The sequence below is a fragment of the Epinephelus lanceolatus genome, chromosome 23 (assembly GCF_041903045.1).
Source record: "Epinephelus lanceolatus isolate andai-2023 chromosome 23, ASM4190304v1, whole genome shotgun sequence".
In the NCBI taxonomy this organism is placed as follows: domain Eukaryota; kingdom Metazoa; phylum Chordata; class Actinopteri; order Perciformes; family Serranidae; genus Epinephelus; species Epinephelus lanceolatus.
The window spans coordinates 25,153,252-25,175,283 of record NC_135756.1 but is presented as its reverse complement, the minus strand read 5'-3'; the positions used below and the strand labels follow the sequence as shown (position 1 = coordinate 25,175,283).

Below are 22,032 nucleotides of genomic sequence, written 5' to 3'. Positions count from 1 at the left end.
TCAGGGACCAGTCCCGGGGCCTCTGAACATGTGAAAGAGTTAGAACTTGAGCCAGGTGTGTCACAGCAAGGCTTTTAATCCCCGCCTGAGCCCTCCTGCATGCTACGTGTAATTGATCATTATAAATCATTTTATGTAATGGAAATGAGGCGTGGAAGGGGGTCAGAGGGTTTAGTGCAGGGAAAGGATCCGAAGCCATGTTCATTGTGCACATTTACAGTGAGGCTCAAATTTCATACGTAGCACTTTCAGTGATGCATGTACATAATCCACCCTGATCTAATGTTGTCAGTGTTATGTACATTACACATTATATGATTGTCATCAAGACAGCATGTTTGTATCCTTTTCACAGATGTGGCACTGATGTCATCTTCATGGCGCACAATCTCTGTGCATCTTAATGACCTAATCCACTCTTTACTGTGACCACTGTAAAAATGTTTTATAAACACACAGATAAGAAACAATTAAAATTTGAAGACAATAAATCCTCCACAAAAATAGCATTTTATGTCTTGTGTGTGATTTATCATGGCTTCATATGAGTAGAGGAAATCTCTGCTACTCACTAGGCTAATTTATACAATGTAAAATGCCATAGGCTTGTGCTATCAATATTAGCATGTTGTATTTGATTGGAAAATGTGTTTTGTAATGAAGCCAAATTTTGTGACATCACCTTTGTTAAACTGTCCCTGGCTTCATACGAATAGAGGAAATGTTCGCTAGCTGCTAGGCTAATTTATACAGTATAAACTGCCATAGGCTCATGCTAAAACATTAGCATGTTGTATTTGTGGGGGAAATGTGTCCAGATAAATACAAGTGCTTTGTCTGTGAATCCTGCAAGTTATAATGAAGCTGATTTGTGCACTTGTTTTCGAAATTGTAACTATTAAGACGTGTTTAATGTGTGTTTTGAATCAACTAATCTCAACAGCACTTCACAGCAACGGCCTGCCCTTAATCACGTACAACTTTAAGCCTTAATAAAATGTAAATGGGTAAGTGGGTGAAGTATATAAAATAATTACACCCCCTACCCCCCGTATAGTAATCATGAACAGGAAAATTAGCAATAGAGCCCAAACCAGGCTAGCCTGGTTCCAGACCATAGACACCGCCCACTCAACTGAGTAGGCTTGCATCTCTGGTCTGGCATACTTCAATGAATTTGCGATTTATCTCGTCCAAACGATGGATGGACCAGTGAACGCCGGGGGTCTAGCGATTAGCCAATCAGCGCCACGCTGATGTCAAGCTGTACGCTGGTGGGTAACTGGTGAGGATAGCAACAATGGCAACCGCTACAGATCCTACAGACCACATTAATGATGCTATCGAGGTATTTCGCCACTACTCGCGTTAATGGAGGACCAAATTAAGGAATCTGCTAAACTGGATTTAACGGCGATGCAGCTGGGCGTGCATGACGATGGAGACATTTTAAACGGGCAATGCTCGCTTGTTTTCGGCACCCCTGAGGCATGGATACTAATGATGTCAGATTCTGGGTGAGTCGTTGATCTCTACTGATTGGTTAGGGAAAAAATCAAATTCCCTCCCCCTTGTAAATCGCCTTCAATGGAGGCGATGTCAGACTGAAGGTTCTGGGAGCTTCAGTCTGACACTCAGGCTAAAACCAGGCTGTAAACATGCCTATTTCTGCTGTAAAGTTGGGCATTTTAACATGGGGGTCTATGGGGATTGACTCGCTTCTGGAGCCAGCCTCAAGTGGACATTAGAGGAACTGCAGTTTTCGACACATCTACATTGGCTTCATTTCTCAGCATTGGAGGTCACCACTTGGATCTTCATAAGCTTCTTTGGTTTCTAATCTGTTTTAAATTTTAAAACTTTTCTAAAAGTATACTGTCTTTCTTTATACACATGTATGTGCAAACAAACGCAATTAAACAGATGGGCACATCAGTCTGATATTCTCATGAAAGTCTTGTTTGTCTGTGGAATGTGGCCGACCGGTAGTCAAACATGAACTGTGCACCGGGGAAATGCTCCAGATGTTTGCTAGTGCAGGTGTCTATCCTTTGTTGGCATTTTTGTCTTTGACAGCACACAGTAGAGAGATACAGGAAGGAACAGGAGACAGATGAGAATGATAAAAGTTCTGGACTTTACCCAGGATGCTGCAGGTATTTGGTATGCATATCCACCAGCTGAGACATCCTAGATACCAATCATCTGTCATACATACACGGTGAGAGGAAGGCTGCAGTGTGATTTAATCCATTTTTAGTTAATATCTGACATCGATGACATTATTTTTAACAGAGAGATCCTGATTTTATTTAAATCTTTGTTGTTAAGGAAACTTTTGTTTTTTTTAAGCTATGCTAATGCTGTTGCAGAATAACATTTGGGACTTTCATCATTTACTCCTACTCTTTTCTACAACTGAACACAACTTTGAAAGCGAAGCCCATCCTCACCTCTAACGTCAGTTATACGCAAGATGGCAACACAGTCTTTCATCTGATTTAAAACAATATGATGAAATGGGAAAATGTCAAAGGTTTGTTAAAACCTTTATAATTGGCACTGAGGTGTTTCATCTGATGTAACGTTGTGAAGATATATATATGTCAGGTAGATTTGGCAGTTGGGATCTTTCTGGCCTGGGGCTCCAAAGATCTGTGCACCATTGACAGCAGCTGCAAATGGCTCACAGAAAGCAAAACAGCCAAAAGCTGTGATGCTTTCTCTTTGCTTTGTGGGCGGACAAACATGCACAATTATCCATATGTTTAGCGCTACCTCTAGTGGCACTAATGTGGTTAAACTTATGAGGTGCTGTGTCCATTCTGTTGTAGGCTCCTTTTTTTACTGATCAAAACAACTCAGGCAAAGCAGCCCAGAGGAGGCTGAGCATAAACTGGCGAGTGTGGCTGAGGTAAACACCTGAGCTCATGATGTAAATATAGCAAGTGAGCTTCGGCCCTGAGCACAAGGACATTACGCTAACTCTAAACATGCCCCAGCCAGAGCATCATTTTTGGCAGAGCATCATTTTTGGCATCAGATTATGTCATGAAGTGATTTTGCATCAGGGCAATGCGGGTTTCTGGGCCAAGATGTTGTGTGCAAACTGGAAAGCAAGCCTGAAGAAATCTGAAAAATGACAGGTTTATCTTAAAATACATCATTTTTCAAAGGAGCAAAGATAAGGATGGGCCTCTAACCTCCCCTCCCCTCTCCTCTGTCTTTGTCTCTCCTCTCTTCATTCACATTGTTTCTCATCCTGACACACGCACGCTTACACACAATTGCGTTTTCACATGCACGCAATCAAAAGACTGCATTTATTTCACTTTATCTTAAAGAAACACATGCAAAAGAGCAGCAGCGCATATGGTGCTCATTTCTGCACCAGTGGCCTAATGCTCTTAAGTTCGCTCTTTGTTGTGAGCATCATTGTTTTAAAGGGGAACACAAAGCAGGGCAATGTCCCCGTGCTGCTGTTTCAAGTAGAACACTGAGGCTATTGTTTGTCACCTCCTAAATCCCTGCATCCTTGCGAAAATTGCTGACAGACAAAAGGTCACAAATTGCAGGGCTGCATTTGGTGAGGAGAACTAAATATGACCCCACACTTTTATCAATATCCTTGGTGCTTGGTGCAAGATCATTATGTAAAATGGGCTATTACTGAGGAAACTGAGTTCATGTCCTTGTCACGCAGGCCGATTCCAGTATGTTTAGCATTTAATTTCACTGTAAATATTACTATCAGTATTACCACTGGGTTTGAGTCACACAGCTAGTGTCCGTTTTTCTGCTTCATCCATTTGCTCAACATTTATCACTGTTCTGAAATCATTTCCAGAATCTTTAAAGACTCCTCTAAACATTTGGATGAAAATATATTGTCTGTTCCACATTAAAAAAGATTTTTAACATGTTCTCTTGTTGCAGCTGTACAGTATTTACAATCCAGATAGCTGGAAATTATATATGTCCTTTCTCTGTTAGCCACACCAACAACTCAGCAATTATTGGATGGTTGGAAATTTTGTTCACACATTCAGTGGCAATCCTAGACTCTTGGGGGGCCCAAGCAATGAAGCCCATCATCACTAATAATCACCATGATCTGGTGTAAATATGGACGTCATGACAGCTCTCCGAAAGTGAAGCCAAAACATCTCAATCGCGCCCTGCTGGCTGGCTGTAGTGTACGTCATATGCCCCGCCCCCTCAATATTAGTGCGGATAACCGCAGTTATTTTGTCTTGTCTCCATTGTATGATGTCACAGTGTGCGACGTAAACAGAAAACAGCTGTGTTATTACCCGATCCAGTGTGTGTGAGAGACGATTTGAGGATGGACCTAAACAAAATGCTGCTGCTATTTAGCAGCATATCAACACTTTGTGGCTGTATCATACAATCAGAGATATTGGATAAAGGAGATACCCCACCGTAGGCTTATCCAATGTTAAGAAAACGGTTACTCTTCCTGTCTCCTAAATGGGCGTGGTTAGCTCTCCCTCCAATCAGAGCCTGTTCTCCCTCTCCCTCCCTTGTTTTCTGAGACGGACAGGGCTCAAACAAAGTTAACTTTCTCTTGATCTGTGCGGATGAAAAATGCATCTTAGTGTCAGAATGTTGGTAAGATGTGTGGCTTGTGGAAAATGAACCCAATTTTTACTTTAGTGACTATAGGGCGAAAGAACTGACCATAAATTGTGATCACGTTCATTTTCCTCATTGACGACAATACATTCAGAGCTGCCGCAAGTCTTCTACGGGGGCGTGGTGCTGACGTCACTGAATCAGGAAGTGAGCTGAGTGGGGTATCTCGCTTTATCCAATATCTTTGATACAACTAACGTTGTTGTTTTTCCGGTAATGACGTTTTACTGCCTTCTGATTGGCTACAATGGCCTTACAGTTAGAAGTTATATCGCCACCTACTGCTTTGGCATGTGTATTACATTGCTTGATAGTGGAATTTGCGGTGTCATGTGGACGGAGGTATTTTTATTACACTGCTCATATGGACGCAGATTTTTTAAAAACTGGAGGCCAAAAAGTTTGGTTTTAAAAATACCCATGCTTGTGTGGACTAGGCCGAAGGCAGAATTTATACTTCTGTGTTAAACTGACGCCATACAATTGGCGTAGGCTCTGCGTCAACGTAGAGCCTACGCCATACCCTACGCCGTAGCCTGACGTGCACCTCTTCAGAACATGTTGCAGCGATGCAGACCTCCTGTCTATTTTTGTAAGCCGAAACCATTTCCCTCAGTGGAAACAAAACCCTTATTCATCTTAATTTCACAGATAGGAAACAATAAAATGTGAAGTCAAAAATAGCTTTTTAAATCTTGTGTGTAATTTATCCTGGCTTCATATGAGCAGAGGAAATCTCCGCTCCTCGCTAGGCTTATTTATACAGTGTAAAATGCCATTGGCTTGTGCTAATAACATTAGAATGTTATATTCGTTTGGAAAACATATTTAGTATAAAACTAGTAGTAACTAGTATAAAAGTTGTTTTGTCGGTGAACCTTGTGGGTTGTAATGATGCCAAATTTTATAATGTTACCTTTGTTAAATGTTGCTGCTGTCCCTGGTTAGTGCGATAGCTGCTAGGCTAATTTATACAATGTAAAATGCCATAGACTTGTGCTGAAACATTAGCGTGTTATATTGGTGGGGAAAATGTGTCCAGCAAGAGACAACTGTTTGTCTGTGAATTCTGCAAGTTATAGTGAAGCTGATTTGTGTACCTGTGTTTGAAACTGTAGCTGAGCCATGTTTAATGTGTGTTATGGTTGTGTTTTGGATCATCTAAACTTCCCAACACTTCACAGAAACCCCACCGCTGACTAGCGTTTTGGAGGTGTAACTGCAGAGCGACACAGACACACCACCGCACAAGTATAAATGCTCACAACGGCGTAGATGATGTGCATAGGCTATGACTTGCAGCGTCAGACACTGAAAAAAAAAAAAACGCCCTTTAACGTCGGCATGATACCATTATAGTTTAACAGTGCTTGGGGGCATCAGGGGGAAATGCGGTGGAACATGAACAAAAGTTAAGGCAGTAAAAGTTCAAGTAGAGCAGGTAGGATGGGTGGTGAATGGGTCCAACAAACACAGACTTTCACCCAGGAGAGCGGTGTTTGTGTCCCTTAAGATTCTAAAGCCAAACCCTGTCCTTTTTTTTTTTAAACCCCACCATGTGCGTTAGTTGTTGGAGGAAGAAAAAAAACGTCAGTATGGCTTGTTCTACTGATGTAGTGGATTTATTTTGATTTATTTGAATTTCTTGTGAAAACAGGTGTACTTTGTAGGAAGACAATGAATGCAACATGCAGAACTTGACATGCATCCCAGAATGTCAACAACCAACGCGCCCAGGGTACCTCTCCTGTCGTATCTGGACACGGAGGGTCCATGACCAAACATTGATCTGTGGTAAGGTTGGAGTGAGAATGTGTTGATTTTTTTTTTTTTTTTTTGACCTTTAAGTTTTGCTGCTAATTATTAAAATAAGTCTGGGAGCAGGTAGCAACAATAACAACACACTATTGAACCACATTAGGCTAAACTAACATTACACATGGATGGGATATCAGTGTTTCAGACATCATATTTCTATACATGAAAGCATTTGGTCAACTACAGATGGCATATTTGGGGGATGAATGTGGTTTTGTCATGCTTTTATAAGTTTGTAGATGAATGGAGTTTAATTTGTGTTGAAATCTGCATCTCTTTGTTCTGGGAGAAATCTCTAAGCTTTCATGCGAGGCAAACACTGGTAATCCAGTCACCAGCACATCAGCATTACTGTTAACATGGCAGCTCTCAGGCCTGCATGCGAGCACACAGCCCTCCTTTTTGTCCCAAGATTAACATTTCATATGATCGCTCCTGACAGATGATTTTCTTTCAGAGGCCCCCTGAAGGATAACCAAAAGGCAGCACTTTCTGCCTAAAGTCACTTTCTCTGTTAGGGAACTTGTGCACAACTTCTCCGCAGAGTTGACACTTTTCATTTCGCACTGGGGCTGCTTTTGTGAAAGCTTTGTGGGAGCAGTCTGAGCGGTAGTTTAGCGTTTTTAGGAGCAAACCGGGGCAGACAACCGAGCCAAGAGTAGATGTGCGGTTATGTCTTAAAGGGAGGGGCTTGAAGGGCTATTGAGTTTGGTTTTATCATTGAGTGTAGTGGAGGACCGACTGCAGACTGGCTCCCTCTCCTCTCCTCACACTCGACTCAGCAGCTCTACTTTGTCCCGTTAAGATCCACAGGTAAGCGCAACAGCAAAACTTTCAACCTCCTGCAAACTCTTACAGCTTCATAGGCGTGATTGTGGATAAAGTGTGTGACGTGGTGATGTTTTAGAGGATGAAAATTCACTATATGACGATGGGAGATGATCACATTATGGGTCTCCACTGTGCGCATGGGCTGCTGCTGATACTTTAAGGATATGTTGGCTGTAAGCCGCTCCCTCTTTGTGCGCCAACACTTCACTAAAGGCAAAGTAAACTCATGATTGTGAGCTATAATAAACTTTTCTATGGGCCGAGCAGTGACGCTGTCATGTACATGTTTTGTTAACCGCGGGGCAACACAAAGAAAAGCATATGTCCACTCCTGTAATGCGCGCTCAGCCCTTCAGGGCGGGGGGTGTCTCCAAACCCCCGGCCAGCCTCTGCAGCTACATGTAGGTTACATGCTGCAAATATGCCTCAAGTTTATATCACATGTTTTTGGTTGTTGGTAATATTCATAGCATCCTCTATAAATAAAGTAAGGTTGGGCTCTCAGTGCACAATGTGGATAAACCTGTTGAAATGTGACATGTGGAAGGTGTACAAAGTTGGCTATAGGCAAGGATGAGCCCCATATGGCTCCCAGCACACCGCATGCCCCTCAAGCATCAAATCTGACCATAAGATCATGCTGAGATACAGAAGGCAATTGTCCTTTAGGTGTATGAACTTTAAACACATCCAGCATCTCCTGCAGACAAAGCCACGGGGCAGTGTTGCAAAAAAAAAAAAAAAGGCAAGGCCTGCTCACTAGCAGATGAATCCACTTCTCATCGTTTCGAGGTATCACATTCTTTGCAATCCCACCAACCCCTGAGGCAAAAGGCTCTCTTCAGCTCTCATTGTACGTGAGTTGGCCAGCAAGTCTTTTGATCTCGGCTTTATTACATAGTAGTATCTGTGAAATGGAAGCATGGAAAATGGGAGAGGGTGGAGGGAGGGAGCTGCACAGGGTAGATCTGTAAGTCTTTTTTTTTCTTTTTTTGAATGCTTTCGGGGCCAGAGACAGCATAGTAATTGTCCATGAAACTGTATCTGATAAGTTGGGCAGTGTTTGGAAAACACGTGGAGAGTGCCCTCCGCTCCTTATAAGGTGCAGGCCCAACCTGGTGACAGGTGATTGGAATAGCCTCTGGAATGCAGTGCATAACAGTCTGCGAGCACAGAGGTTACCAACATTTTTGGTGTGGTGTGCCCCCACAGCCCTGACAGCTGAACTAAAGTACTCCTTCATGGCCACCGCCCCTCATATTCAAAATGATAATTTGGACTGATTACAAACTGGATGCTGTTTAACATTGTATGTGTTATGTAAAACTGCATATTGTTACAACAACAACTTCAAACAACTAAACTCCAGTACAAACTAAAGTTAATGTTGGTTTTGTCAAATTAACATTTGTTGGCCTATGACTGGGAAGCTCAATATTTCATCAATTTATTTATTTATGACTTTTAGCTACCTATTTTAACTGTTTAGCCAGGACTTTTACCTACCAATCAGGGTTCAAACTTAACTTTTTGGCTTACTAGCCAAGTGGCTAGTAAGCTTTAAAATCTACTGGCCAAAATTTTTTTTTCACTAGCCAAAAATCATAAATAGCATTTTGGTATATTTTCAATGTGTTATTACTATAATAAACTCGAGCAATTCTCAAAATACAATATTAGCATAATTTTTTGTGGAATCAAGGAATGAGTCAAATTTGATTGTTTAAAATACTTTATTAAAACATACTTTGCTTAATAAGCTTTACATTAAATGTATCAACTCATTGTTATATACTGGCGCATCTCAATAAATCACAATATTGTGAAAAACTTCAGTATTTTTGGTCAGTTATTTCTAGGGCTGTACCCAAATATTCGGATATTCGAATATTCGTTTCTGTGGGTAGGTATTCGTTATGAAAATTTGGTATTCGATATTCGTTTTTTTATTTACTTTTTTTATTATTATTATTATTATTTATTTTATTTTTTTTTACATATTTTTCTGGTGCTAAATGTAGTCTTTTGTTGTTGGTAAATGTAGGTTATCAATAAAAATCAAAACTTGTAAATTACATTGTTAAAAATGTGAAAATATAGTAGGCCTGTCCTACCAACTGAGCTTGTGCGCACGGCACGCTTGAGCGCATCCGTCTGAGGCTGTGGATCAATGCCAAGTTTTACCACTTTATCACTATTCCCTCTAACTTGTAACTGTTTTTTCGTTATCTTTTGAATTTAATATGAATTATGGAACCGTTTTTGTCAACGTTTGTTTCCCCCGTTTTGTACAATAAATTATTGTTTAAAGTTTCAACAAGTTTCTTTTGGAGTACGTGACACAAGTGTGTTTTGAAAACGACCGTGGACTGTCACCTGCTCAATGCATCAGTGCCTTCGGATGCCATGACAGTAATAGCCAATAATGTCATATATCATTTACAGACCGATTTAACAGACGATCACTGCTGAACGACCCACAGGTCCATTTGCGGGTCCCGCGGGGTACGGGTTGACCCGCACATCATTACTCAGCTCAGTCTATAAAGGCTGTATACACAACAGTAAGGCTATAGACATTATATTCTATTCAGGCCGGCAGAACCAGCAGTGCATCGGCTCTACAGTGCACGGCACTGCTGATTAACCATTTTATTGCAGCACAGAGTGTCTGCCAGCAACCAATTACTTGCAGAGGCTTCCTACAACTTGTTTCAATGGTTGCGATTTAATCAGAAGACAAATTAAACAGGATGACTAGCCAATGTGAAAATCAAAAGAAAGCATAGAATAATGTACTGAAGGAGACTGTTGTGCCATCACATCTTTTTTTGTGGTTTGAGAGCAAAGATCCGGTCGCTGGAGTGCTTTGCAAGGAGTCTTTGAAACGAGCCCAGCCTGGCGTAAAACCAGAGAGAGCAGGCAGCACGGCCGCAGCACGGCCACAGCACCCCCTTATCAGCCTTTCTAGGGCGTGGAAATGGCGGACCGCGGATCTCCAACTGCACGCTCACGTTTTGGCTCCCACTTTGCGGCATGTTGTGGGCTTGAAGATCTGTTGTACGACACCGGCGCGCAACCAATAACATCACGTAGCCTACACACAGCCAGGGGCAGGAGAAACAACAATAACAGTAGTTTGGCCCTATTTTTTTCACTCGCCAGAGTGGCTGGTTAGGTGACTTCATTTACTGGCCAAAGGGTTAAAATTAGTCGCCTCTGGCGACTGGCGACTGCTAATTTTGATCCCTGCTACCAATACTTTTAGCTTTTTCAGTATGTTCAAATAAAGCTGTTTCAACCACTTATGCATTAATCTTAGCTAATAATAGTAATAGTTACTAATATTAGTAAAGTAATTGCTTTTAGCTAACGGTTGCAACTATTTATCAGTTGATTTAAGCTAACTGTTTAGACTGTTTTTCCAATTACTTTTAGCTAACTGTTTAAACTGTTTTTCCCATTACTTTTAGCTAACTGTTGCAACTATTTATCAGTTACGTAAAGTAAACTGTTTCGACTGTGTATCCAACACTCTTAGCTAACTGTTCTATAGAGTGTGCCGGGGCTGACATCAAAACCCGGAAGTTTAGCATCGCGCTGGTTCCCGGAAGAGAAAGTGAATGTGATTTTTGCATTGCGTTTTGGATTATGTCAGAAAATAAGCTCTGTGGCTAACACACGTTTATGATACTTACAGGTTTTGTTCAGTGAGATAATCTTCACATATGAACACTTTTCATACCGCATTTGAAGCTTAAATGTGATCGCCAGAAGTAAAAAGCTAACGTCAGGCTTTAACCGACTACATGACTACTCCACGTTCGCATGACTCTTGACGTCACCGCCACTAAGCTTTCAATTTCGTCTGCTTTATTTTAAAAACATTGTATAATGGGGAAATCGGACTGTTTAAGCTAAATAAGAAGCTGTAATGGCGGACTGCCAGCACTCTCGCCTGTTCGGAGTTGATGACGTTTAATGTCCCCAACAGGGTTTGTAGTCGTATTGAGCAACTTGTTAACAACCGCCTTTTTTACGACACATAAACGCTACAAAATTCACAAGTAGGGTATTTACTGACATGTTTTATGTTTATCTAGAACAAAACCTGAAACTCACTTAAGCTTTTGTTAACCACAGACCTTATTTGAGGCATTTTACCAAAATCCCATTCAAAAAACGAATTGACTTTTAGACGAGAGAACCGGAAGTGCTAAAAGCGCTAACAGAGTTCCGGGTTTACTGGCACACTCTATTTATCAGTTACTTTTAGCTAACTATTGCAACTATGTATCAGTTACGTTAAGCTAACTGTTTTGACAGTTTCTCCATTACTTTTAGCTAACTATTGCAACTGGTTATCAGTTATGTTAAGCAAAATGTTTCAACTGTTTATCCATTAGTTTTAGCTAACTATTGAAACTATTTTCAGTTATATTAAGCTAAGTGATTTGACTGTTTATCCATTACTTTTAGCTAACCATTGCAAAGCTCATATAGTGTAAATTTTTATTCATCAATTACTCCTAGCAAACTATTTGAAGTGTTTATCCATTAGTTAGGGCTAGGTGATATGGAGAAAATCAAATATCAAGATATTTTTGACCAATACATCATTATCCATATTGTGGAAATATTGTAAGGTTAGTGCTTTCACAAAATGCTGAAACACAATGAGATTTGTGATAAATAATCATTAGTAATGTGGATATGATAATGGAGATAATGTAGCCTTTTAAACCAAGAGAAGACAGACAAATAGTAGGCTTAGCCTGCATCTATTTTTTTTAATACCTTGCTAAAATTTCACTTGGGTATACGATAATCAAGGTACTTGTTTGCGAAACTACCCCTAATTCACAGTGTTAGATGTAAACTATGTTTTTCCCTCCTGTCTCATTTTGCTGTTGTTGACTGGCTGTTAACAGTCCTGTAGTGTTATTCCCACCTTGCGCAGTTGCCATGTTTTTCAGCTCAACTGCCTGTTCTAGGTTTCAAAAGTAGAGACTGACCTTTTTGTTGCATGATGTGTACTACATATCAGACATTAAAACAGCATTTTGACAGTATTGCAGGGCTAAATCATATCATCAGGATTTCCAAATACCCTGGTATATCGTGCCGTGACACCGCCTAAGTCTAATATCTAGTCTCATAACACAATATTAAAATCTGTGTATATTCCAGACCTCCTTTTAGCTTACTGTTTCAACTGTTTTTCCATTACTTTAAGTCAACTGTTAAGACTTCTCTGCTCGTAACCTTACTACGTTTCGTGCAGTCTCATTCACAGTAGTGTTCTGGTGTTACAGCTGACTCAATATGTATATCTTTTAAATCAAATCCTGATTTCTGTTTCATCAAATTAGTTGAGCTATTTTATCTTTCTAAGTTCTTAATAGCCACTGCGTAAGTATTTCATGGGATACAAGCACTACTAAAGAAAATCAGTTTTTGCATACATGTTTAGATGCATATAAACTCTCAAAACAACTATTTTTGGGCTGAAACACACACAGAAAAGTGTGGGCTTTGCACTAAAATACATCTAGTGCTTTGTAGTGTACTTAGAAAGGGGGTTATATAATTGGCACGATATGATATGGGTGCACAAGAATCTGGAGGTAATTGCACAGAGTGATAACAGGGGTTTGGCAGTGTGGGGCGAGAGCCAGGGCCAGGGTTAGGGCTGGGCGGGCAGGATGTAGGGAACACTGCCATGCATTTCCGGAGTCTGGCTCTGGACTGCACAGTGTGGTGAAGGCTTCTAGTTACTGTATGCTGGCTCCCTCTCCCTCCCTCCTCTCATACACTTGATTAAAGTTAAATGTTGGATCAGGTAATTATTGTACCTCATTCTCAACATAATCAACATGTGCTAAAGCATGGGGCATTCATGAATCTGCCCGTGTGCAGTTGTGTGTTAACATGCATGCAGTATATGTGGGTGTGTTGTTATAGTTTGATCCTAGATTCTCATAATCCACCACAGTATCAAGTTCCAAAGCAAGAATCCAGAGTTTCCTTGCAAGGCAATAGTTTCTTACCACCGCTGAGCTAAGGCAGCCAACCAAGTGGCAAACTGAATTTGAATAGAATGGAAAACTGGCAGAGGAGACTTTCTAACACACATGATCAGACTGTACTGTTCTTTTTTTAATAGATGTTTACCTATACTGTGTTTGGTGTGTAGGCTTTCCAAATGTGGTCCAGTTTCCAGTGATGGCATGCTGACATGTCAGTCCAAACATACATTGTTTCTGCACAGCAGGTGCCAGAGCTATTTTCTGCTTTCTTCTCATAACAGACTGGTGAAACTATGTCAAGCATGTTTCCTGTGTTCCAGTCTTTGGCTTAATTTTATGCAGATTTGTTTGTCCTGAGTGTATGCTTTGAGATAGAGATGCTGCGCCAGCGTGCAGAACCACAGGCAAAATGAGTGCTCTCTGTTTTATCAGTGGTGTCTTTGTCATCAGTGTCCACCAGTTGCCTCATACAAAGTTAGGTTTTAGGTTTGTGTCTTCTGGACAACAGCAGGAGTAGGACAGGGTTCAGCTCATTTGAAGTGATTGTGATTGACGTGCAGCTAGCGCTCATGGGACTCTGGCCCTGGACTGGAGCCCCACAGCGTACTCGTTCTGTTCCCCCCTCGTCTTTGAATTTGATAGCATGTAATTTGAATGCGCAGCATCCAGAACCGCACACTAAGTTGTATAATATGGTGAGCTTGGACGGACGGGCAGATCTCAAGTTGGAAAAGAATTCTTAACTCTTTCACCGGGTAGCAACGGTCAACAGACGGTAGGCAAATAACTGGTAGTGCTGCCTAATTGCTTGTGAAGTCGCACGAGGTAATGAAACCTTAGAGGATATTTATTTAGGTCCTGGAAAATATGTCGTAAGAGTTTTGCAGATGTTTGTGATATACATTTAAAATTACTGTTATTTAAAAAAGAAAAACCTCTTTCCTCATTATGCAGCTAAGATGACATGGAACACTTCTGTAGAGGAATATCAACGGTGCTCTTGGATGTTCTGGTGTTTTTTTTTCACTGCACAATTAGACTCTGGTTGTCTCTTGGGTGATGGAGAATGCTTACTCTCATTTCCCCCCCCTCTTCTAGCCGACCCACACCCCAGCCTTTAATAGATTCACCACCAAACAAAGTCTTATTTAATCAAACCACATTTTGCAAAGCTATTTTCAAGCCACAGATTCAATACATACACATGCATGAAGGATTTTATAATGATCCTTCCTCCCAGGATCTGTATCTTTGCTTCCTTTCTTTCCAAACTATTTCCCAAACTTTGATTCTCCTGACTGAAGCAGTCATGTGGCATGAAAGACCTGCGTTTGAATTCCTCTGGGCTTTAGTCACACTCTGATGAAGAGGGTTTGTTAGATCAGCCTCTCGCTCGTGTCGTTTTCTGACTTTAAAGTGCTATCACTCAAGGCCAGATTGCCTAATAGACAGCATGGCATGTCGGTGTTGGTAATTGGCATATTGGCCCGCCATCTGCTAGTTGCCAGATGCCAAGCTCTGCCAGAAGTTTCATAGCTATAAAAAGACTATTGTATTCCCCCCCACCCTCTAACTAAATCTTTAGCTTTTTTACTGGGTGATGATTTAATTCATGAGGCAGCCTTGTTTCATATCTTAAAAGGTAAAACCTCCTCTCTTACTCACGTGGTCTACATTTCATGGGGTTTTTGTGGATGATTGATTGTGCGAGAGTGAGGTCAGCGCTCCAAAGCAGCGCTTCTGATGTCACCCTACAAAGATGCATGTTCTCCCCATTCGTTCCCCAAAGCGGGCTATTCGGAGAAGTGTACAACGTTGTTAAGAGGGACATTTAGCCTTTGGGCTTCTTCTCATCTGATAAAACAAGCACAGGAAATGTCTCTGTTAGCTGATTGGCCTTGTGTTTTCCTTCGCCGTCCTCCCACTGGGACCTCAGACATGCACAGTGTGTCCCTGTGGCAGAGCAACCACCTTACTTGTCTCTCTCCTAACAGCTTCATTAACTTTCCCTTCGCCTCTCTCCTCTCCTTTAACACCAATCTATTCTACCTCAGCCCTTTTCTCCCAAAAAGAAATGATTACTATAACGTTCATTCTCACTTTCACCCTACTTCTTCTCTCCGCCAGCTTTCCATTCTTTTCTCCCTGTCCTCTCTTCACCCCCCCCCCGCTCGCTCAGCCTCTCGTCTTCCTCCCATAGCGTCCCAAAACTAAACAGACATTGCTAATCAAGAGCCTGTCAAATCACCTTTTAAAAGTCCCATATTTTACAGTAATGGGGAATTAAGGGAACATGGAGGTAATAAGGTGATGTAAATCCCAGCGGTGTGTGTGAAAAATACCATTGAGTGTAAACACATGACCGCTGAGGTCATGTGTTTACACAGTCAGCGAGGTTAACCGCTCTATGAATCGCACAGGGGAAAACAGACAGGGCAGTGTGCGGGTCAGTTATAGGCCTGTCGGATTTATGCTTGTGGCCATAGAGGCGCTGCATGTGCTGAAGTGTGTATGGCGAAAGTGAGGGACAGCTCAGAGAGTCCACATTGGATGCCTGCCATCATGGGAGTGAGAACTGGCGAGAGCGAGATCGGGCTCGTATGTGGTAATGATGGAAGTGAGGACTTACCTCATACACATAAAACAATCACTGTGTCCTTACATGGCTATTCACATGAGTCAGACTTCTACTGTAATTGTGTTTCTTTGGAAGAGCTTCAAAGTTGAAATTATGTTTTATTCCAACAACGTTCTGAGTATTTTAACATTTATTTTAAGTCTTGGTGTCAAATCCAAGGAGAATGCGATGTTGTCAAATGTAGTAATAATAATAATAATAATAATAATAATAATAATATTCAGAAAAGTGACTAATTATTATTTTCACCATTGAATCTGACTGTTTTTTTCTTGATTGATAACTTAGTTGTTTAGCTCAAGAGTCTAAGGTTATGTTTTCAAATTAGTTTATTTGTTTGACTAACAGTCCAAAACCCAAATAAATTAAATTTGCAGTAGTAAAAAACTGATAAAACAGGAAGTTCTCACATTTGTGTAGGTGGAACCAGTAAAGTTTTAGCATCTTAAACTTTGAGTGACTTTAGGCTGCGTTACATGTTTTGTTGGCCACTTGGGGGCAACAGAAACAATCTGTAAACACTTCACTGACGTACAGTATTATTATCATTTAAAGGAGCTATATGTAAGAAATCTAAAGCAAATAGTCATAAAATCCTTCTAATATGTCACAGAGACTAAGGAATAATGTTCATATAACATAGTGATCTCACCGACAACAATAGTACAGCCAGAATATTCGCATTTAAAAAACATTTTTACGGTCTGCAAATCATGTTTATGTTTTGAATTTGTGTTTTGGCCTGTTGCGCCACCCACCGCCATCTACCAGTCACTCAGTAGAGTCTCAGCATCAGTTACAGTTACGACTGAGCTACAGCAGCACGGCAAGCAGCATTAGCAGTGTCCCAGTACATAGCATTAGCAGCCGGCTCCTCCTCAGCTGTATCCCGGCAGCAGCGTTTAGCAGCAGAGAAGCCAGACTTGCTTGAACGATCAGCTGGAAAACCGAAGATCAAGGACGCGGCGACGCGGTCCTGCCACGAATCAGTCTCCAGCGTGCCGCTGTCCAGCAACCTCGAGTCTGTAGGGGAGGGGGTGGGCGGGGGATGGGGAGCGGACACGACTCGTGGCAGTATTTTGAATTTGAGTGCAGTAACCGTTTTGGCCACATTCTTACATACAGCGCCTTTAAGTGAATATGGCCAATGTTAGCAAACATGGCAATATTATCATTCATTTGGAATTATATTTTTGGTCTGAATAGATTTGAGTACTACCATTTGAACTGATACAGGCACTGGTACCCAACGGTATCTTTTTTGGTACTTTGCTTTCTCTGTAATAAAAGCTGCACTTCTGCTCTTCTCTGTTTTTTTCTAATCACACATGTGTCTGCTCATTTAGCAGTGACACTAGGTTAATACTAAAATAATACAGGAAAAATAGATCAAATGTGAAAACTATTGCTGCTTCGTGGCACTTCTACCTCTTGTCCAAACCCGGCGTTCTCACCCAGATGTACTCTAAGGTACCAACATTTGGCACCAATAGATTTAACGTGAATTGGAAGCACCAACAAAATGCAGTTGGTACCCTTAAAAGTACCACGTTTTGTACCCAACGTTACACCTGACAAATGTAAGTCCAGTGTTCTGTCTCCTTGTAGCTCTGTTTTTGGTCTCCACCAACTCCTGGGGTAAATAAGTGGCTCCCTAGCTGCTAAATACTCCACTATGTTCATTAGCCAGTAATCAGCTTTATCTGCTGTTCCTCACTCGCAAGTCTGCCGATTCTGACCAATCAGATGATGCCCAGCAGGGAGGGCTCTGTCTGATTGGCAGGAACGTATCACATAAAATAGCGCATACAAACAGTATGTAATTTAATACATTGGTACTTATTTCAAGTACAATATAGCAGTCTTTCTCATGTGTATCACGCAAGTTGACAACGCAATGACGATACATTGTTCAGCCCTACTGCAGAGTTACAGTTATGGTTGGGCTCGTCGCTAAGAGAAACACCTTTTACAAATCATACGCTGTAGTTACTTGATACATTGTTGATATAGAAACATTAATTATAACAGTTTTAGACCATTCATCAACAATCAAAAGTGTGGGTGACTGGTTTTCTTTTGGTCAGGTTCTCATTTAATCAACTCATTTCAACACTAAATAAAACTTTATTAATTCACAACATTTCTCAAACCTTTCTGGGTCTGGTATCTGAAGTCAGACTCTGCACATGTGTCTTTTCGCAGGACACATTGTTTGAAATGGTCCGCATCCATCTTTCCCACCTGAATAAGCCAGTCAGGCAGCAGCACAGTCTGAGGTCTGTGTTGGGGCTGCAGTCGGGAGCAGCGGTAATTGTTTAAGAGTGCATTTATAGAGTGTACTCTTTGTGCCTCCTAATCAGAAGCATACTCAGGCATTTACATACGAGCCTTGGAGGATTGCTCAGGAATGCATTACACGCAAGGCAAGAGGACGGGAGGGTAAGAAAGCCGGCTCTAGTGGGCTACTCCGCTGTTGCCATTTCTTTCCACTTCACATGTCACTGCCCTGTAGGGAGGGGGTGAGATAAGGTGTGTGTGTGTGTGTGTGTGTGTGTGTGTGTGTGTGTGTGTGGAGGGGGGCGTGGGGGTGAAAGTGATTAAGCCTGAAGATAGATCAAAAGCACAGCTGCTGATGCAAAGCCTTAACACCAGTAATAAATATAGGGTATGTGTCTATATTTGTGTCTTTGGGACAACAATACCCACTATTTCTCAAAAAAGTAGAAATCCAGTGCTCTCATCTGTCTACCTATGAGACCTTTATAGATTAGATCTGTTTCTGTGGATTCATTTCAGTATGCATTAGGTAATTTGTCAATTTTTCTCTCTGTACTTTAACTCAGGTCTGGCAAGGGGACAAGGAGAACAAAAATATGGCCTCAGAAAACCATTTTAATCAGACAGTCCTCCGCAGGGACAGAGGCTGGCATAGGAGAGCTCTTTACCTCATCAGAGCTCTGCCAGTGGTGATTGGGAGAAACACTCAGTCAGGTTTTTATTGAATAACCCCAGCTCTGTACTGGAGGGGCTTTACTGTAATAGAGCAGCTCTACAGCCGCTGAGGTGACAGCCAAATGGTACTTATTAAACTAAGGGCTGATTCATGCTATATGCCCTACTGCAGTTTAACCTTGTTGGAGGCTTACGGTTTGGCTTTAATGCAGAGGTCCAGTCAGATTTTTTTATGACAGAGATACATGTGTGTATGATTATCCCCTGATCAGACGGCAGAGTTCACAAATTTCCTACATGATAAAAGCACATAAACACAATCATTTGATAGACATTTCATTCTTCTTTCAATTTAAGCTGTAATATCCACTTGAACTACGTGTGTGTGTGTGTTTAGATGAGAGCTTTCTTAGAAATGCATGTTAGCACCTCGACAGGGATAATAGCTGCAGGTCCCGTCATCTCTGCCTATTTACCCAGTACACAGCTCTCTGCGCAAATTGAGCATGACGTCTAATGGAGTGTGAGCGTGGATTAATTACCCCCGTATTTAGACTAATGGCTCCTTCTCCTCTGATTAATGATGACACGTGTCACACAGAGGAGGGCACAGCTAAAACATATGAACAGTTTTATGTGAAAATGAGATATCTGCCATTTGGATATTATGGTGTTTATATAAAAGTGCTCTTTGTTTTTACTACTATTAAGTCATGAATCATTCAGCGCCCCTTTACTGGAAGTATGGCATCACGAAAAGAGAATGTAGCTGTAAACGTCCTGTGATTTCAAATAAAAAGCAATGAACATAGTGACAAGTTTATATAAAGTTATATTGGCACCCTGAGGGTATGATGATTTGCAAGTGCGAGAGATGGATGACTTGCCACACTACAAAGATTTTTTAAATATAGCATTGATTATGATATTCAGGAGCAAAAGTGAAATTTACTATGATGACATGACAGATTTTTTAGGCCAGTGGTCAGTGACCAGTGCAAAGCATTTTCCCCATAGACCATCACTGTAAAAGAGACATCTGTAAAACTGTTGACAGGGCACCCCAAACTGCAAACAAGCTCAACTATCACTCTTGCTATTATGAATTTTTGATCCATGGAGGTTTTATATTTGTTAAACTTTATTCAATCTGAGAAAAACAATTTAAAAATCTGTGACATCATCACAATGTCCACGAATCAAGCAGGAACTCGTGGGTGGGGCCATACTGTGCATATTCAGTTGACTGCACATAGCAGAAGTAAATACGGAAGCTAGGAATGCATCAGGCGAGCCACTCCATTTGAATGAATAGGTGCCATCTTGGGGTTCGGTATCTGGTTTTTATTATACATTTATAGCAGACACACCATTGGTGTCCAGATCTTCGCAACTGGGAAAAGACTTACGGAGAATAGTGGCACTTTTCACTTGAAGTGTCGCCAACAAAGCTTCGGTTTCACAACATCAGCAACATCAGCAACCAAGACTACAGATTTCCCGGATGTTAGCATATAGCTACATGTACATTAGCAGTTCTTGCAGTGGGGGAATGACAGTAGCAGAGAATAGCAGCAATTTCCACGGTGAAAATCACCAATAGATAAATGATAAGAAATTTAACTACATCGGCAACCAAGTTTACATGTTTTCCTGATGTTAGCATGTAGCTACATGTAGCAGTTGAGGCTACATAATGTAAAAACTTGCAGTAGCATACCTGGAGCAGGTGACATCTAAAGAAATCCAGCACATTGTGATCTTACACTGTAGCCACAGTAAACAACAGTCGCCAAGATATATATTGTGCTGAGCAGTTTGATGGTGCAGTATAAGGCCCTGTCTATACATATCCAGATATTTTTTAAAACAGATATTTTTTCACTCTCTTTTGAAATATATTTCTGTACACACGACCTACGTTTTACAAAATATTTCCATCTACACTAGAATGCAAAAATGACACCAAAGGCTTGCCATACAGACAGTGTTGCTGCTGCGGAGCTGATGCAGAGCTGCCTGCTGCTATACTGTATTTCCACAATTTAAAGCCAGTCCTTCGCTCATTTATGAAGCCGTGCAAGCCACAAAAATCTAACTTACAAAAATATCTGCATACGTATAGACAGGGTCTAAACCATGTCAGTAATCTCTGGTGGACAGACTGAGTAACGGTAACACTGTTTATACATTACCTAAAAACTTTGGTGTTTATGTAAGTCAATTTCTTGTTATTTGCAAGACAGAATATACACTGTGATGGATATATCTGTAATAAACAAATACTGATAAGGCTCTACTTTCTGGTAGGCTGGTTGTATATATCTTGGTTTATTGACATGTTTTTTGGCTGGATTTGGCTTTATTTTTACGGGCTGTACATAAGCTAAAGCAGGAACAATACTTACAGTAGTGTTGTGGCAGATTTTGGCAGAATATGGTTTGTGCGAATGGTTTTAGGTGGATTGTTGATGGTTTGGGGGATCAGATGTTGAAAATGGAACATATTCGGTCGAGTGCACCAGCAGGGATGGGATGGGGTGCTCACTCTGGCTGGCCTCATTAAACCTGCCCTAATGAGAAACAAAACACCCAGACGCCCCCCTAGAACAATGGGTTCTTGTTATCAAAGAGTCTGCGTCTCGTGTATGATGGAGTCTGGCTTGCGTCCCAGCAGATTTTTCATGAGGCTCCGTGTGCCAGTGTTGAGCCGCGAGCCCCGCAGTGCCACTCACTTCTGTGACAGCCACCTGGGAGACCACCTTGGAAAATGGGCCCCTATTAGTTCAGGTTAGACTTAATGACCAGTAATGGTACACCGGCCAAGCCAAACTGTGCAAAAGGGCTCCGGGCAGGCCGAAATGAAATACCAGTCACTCAAGCTCTGAACATAAACACAAGGTGGGTGGTGGGTGGGGGTGAATAGGTATGTCTGTAGGTGTGCGCGTCTGTGTGTATGAGGGGGTTCAGACATGCATCTATGTGTTTGAGAGCAGAGGTGACCCAGATGGACGAGACAATTTTGGAGTGCGAGGAGATGGATGAACCCCCCATGGACAGATTATAGCCGCGGGGGTTCGGCTGTGGTTTTGGATTCATTCCCAT

The 22,032-nt window shown here is 41.4% G+C and overlaps 1 protein-coding gene across 1 annotated transcript in view; it reads left to right on the top strand.

The window, feature by feature from the left end:
* The first annotated feature begins 7,148 nt into the window (after window positions 1-7,148).
* cald1a (caldesmon 1a) overlaps window positions 7,149-22,032 on the top strand; it is a 92,180-nt gene continuing 77,296 nt past the window's right edge. Inside the window, exon 1 of the mRNA XM_078165115.1 lies at window positions 7,149-7,287. The gene's annotated coding sequence lies outside the window, so the exon portion shown is untranslated. The remainder of the gene's footprint in view (window positions 7,288-22,032) is intronic.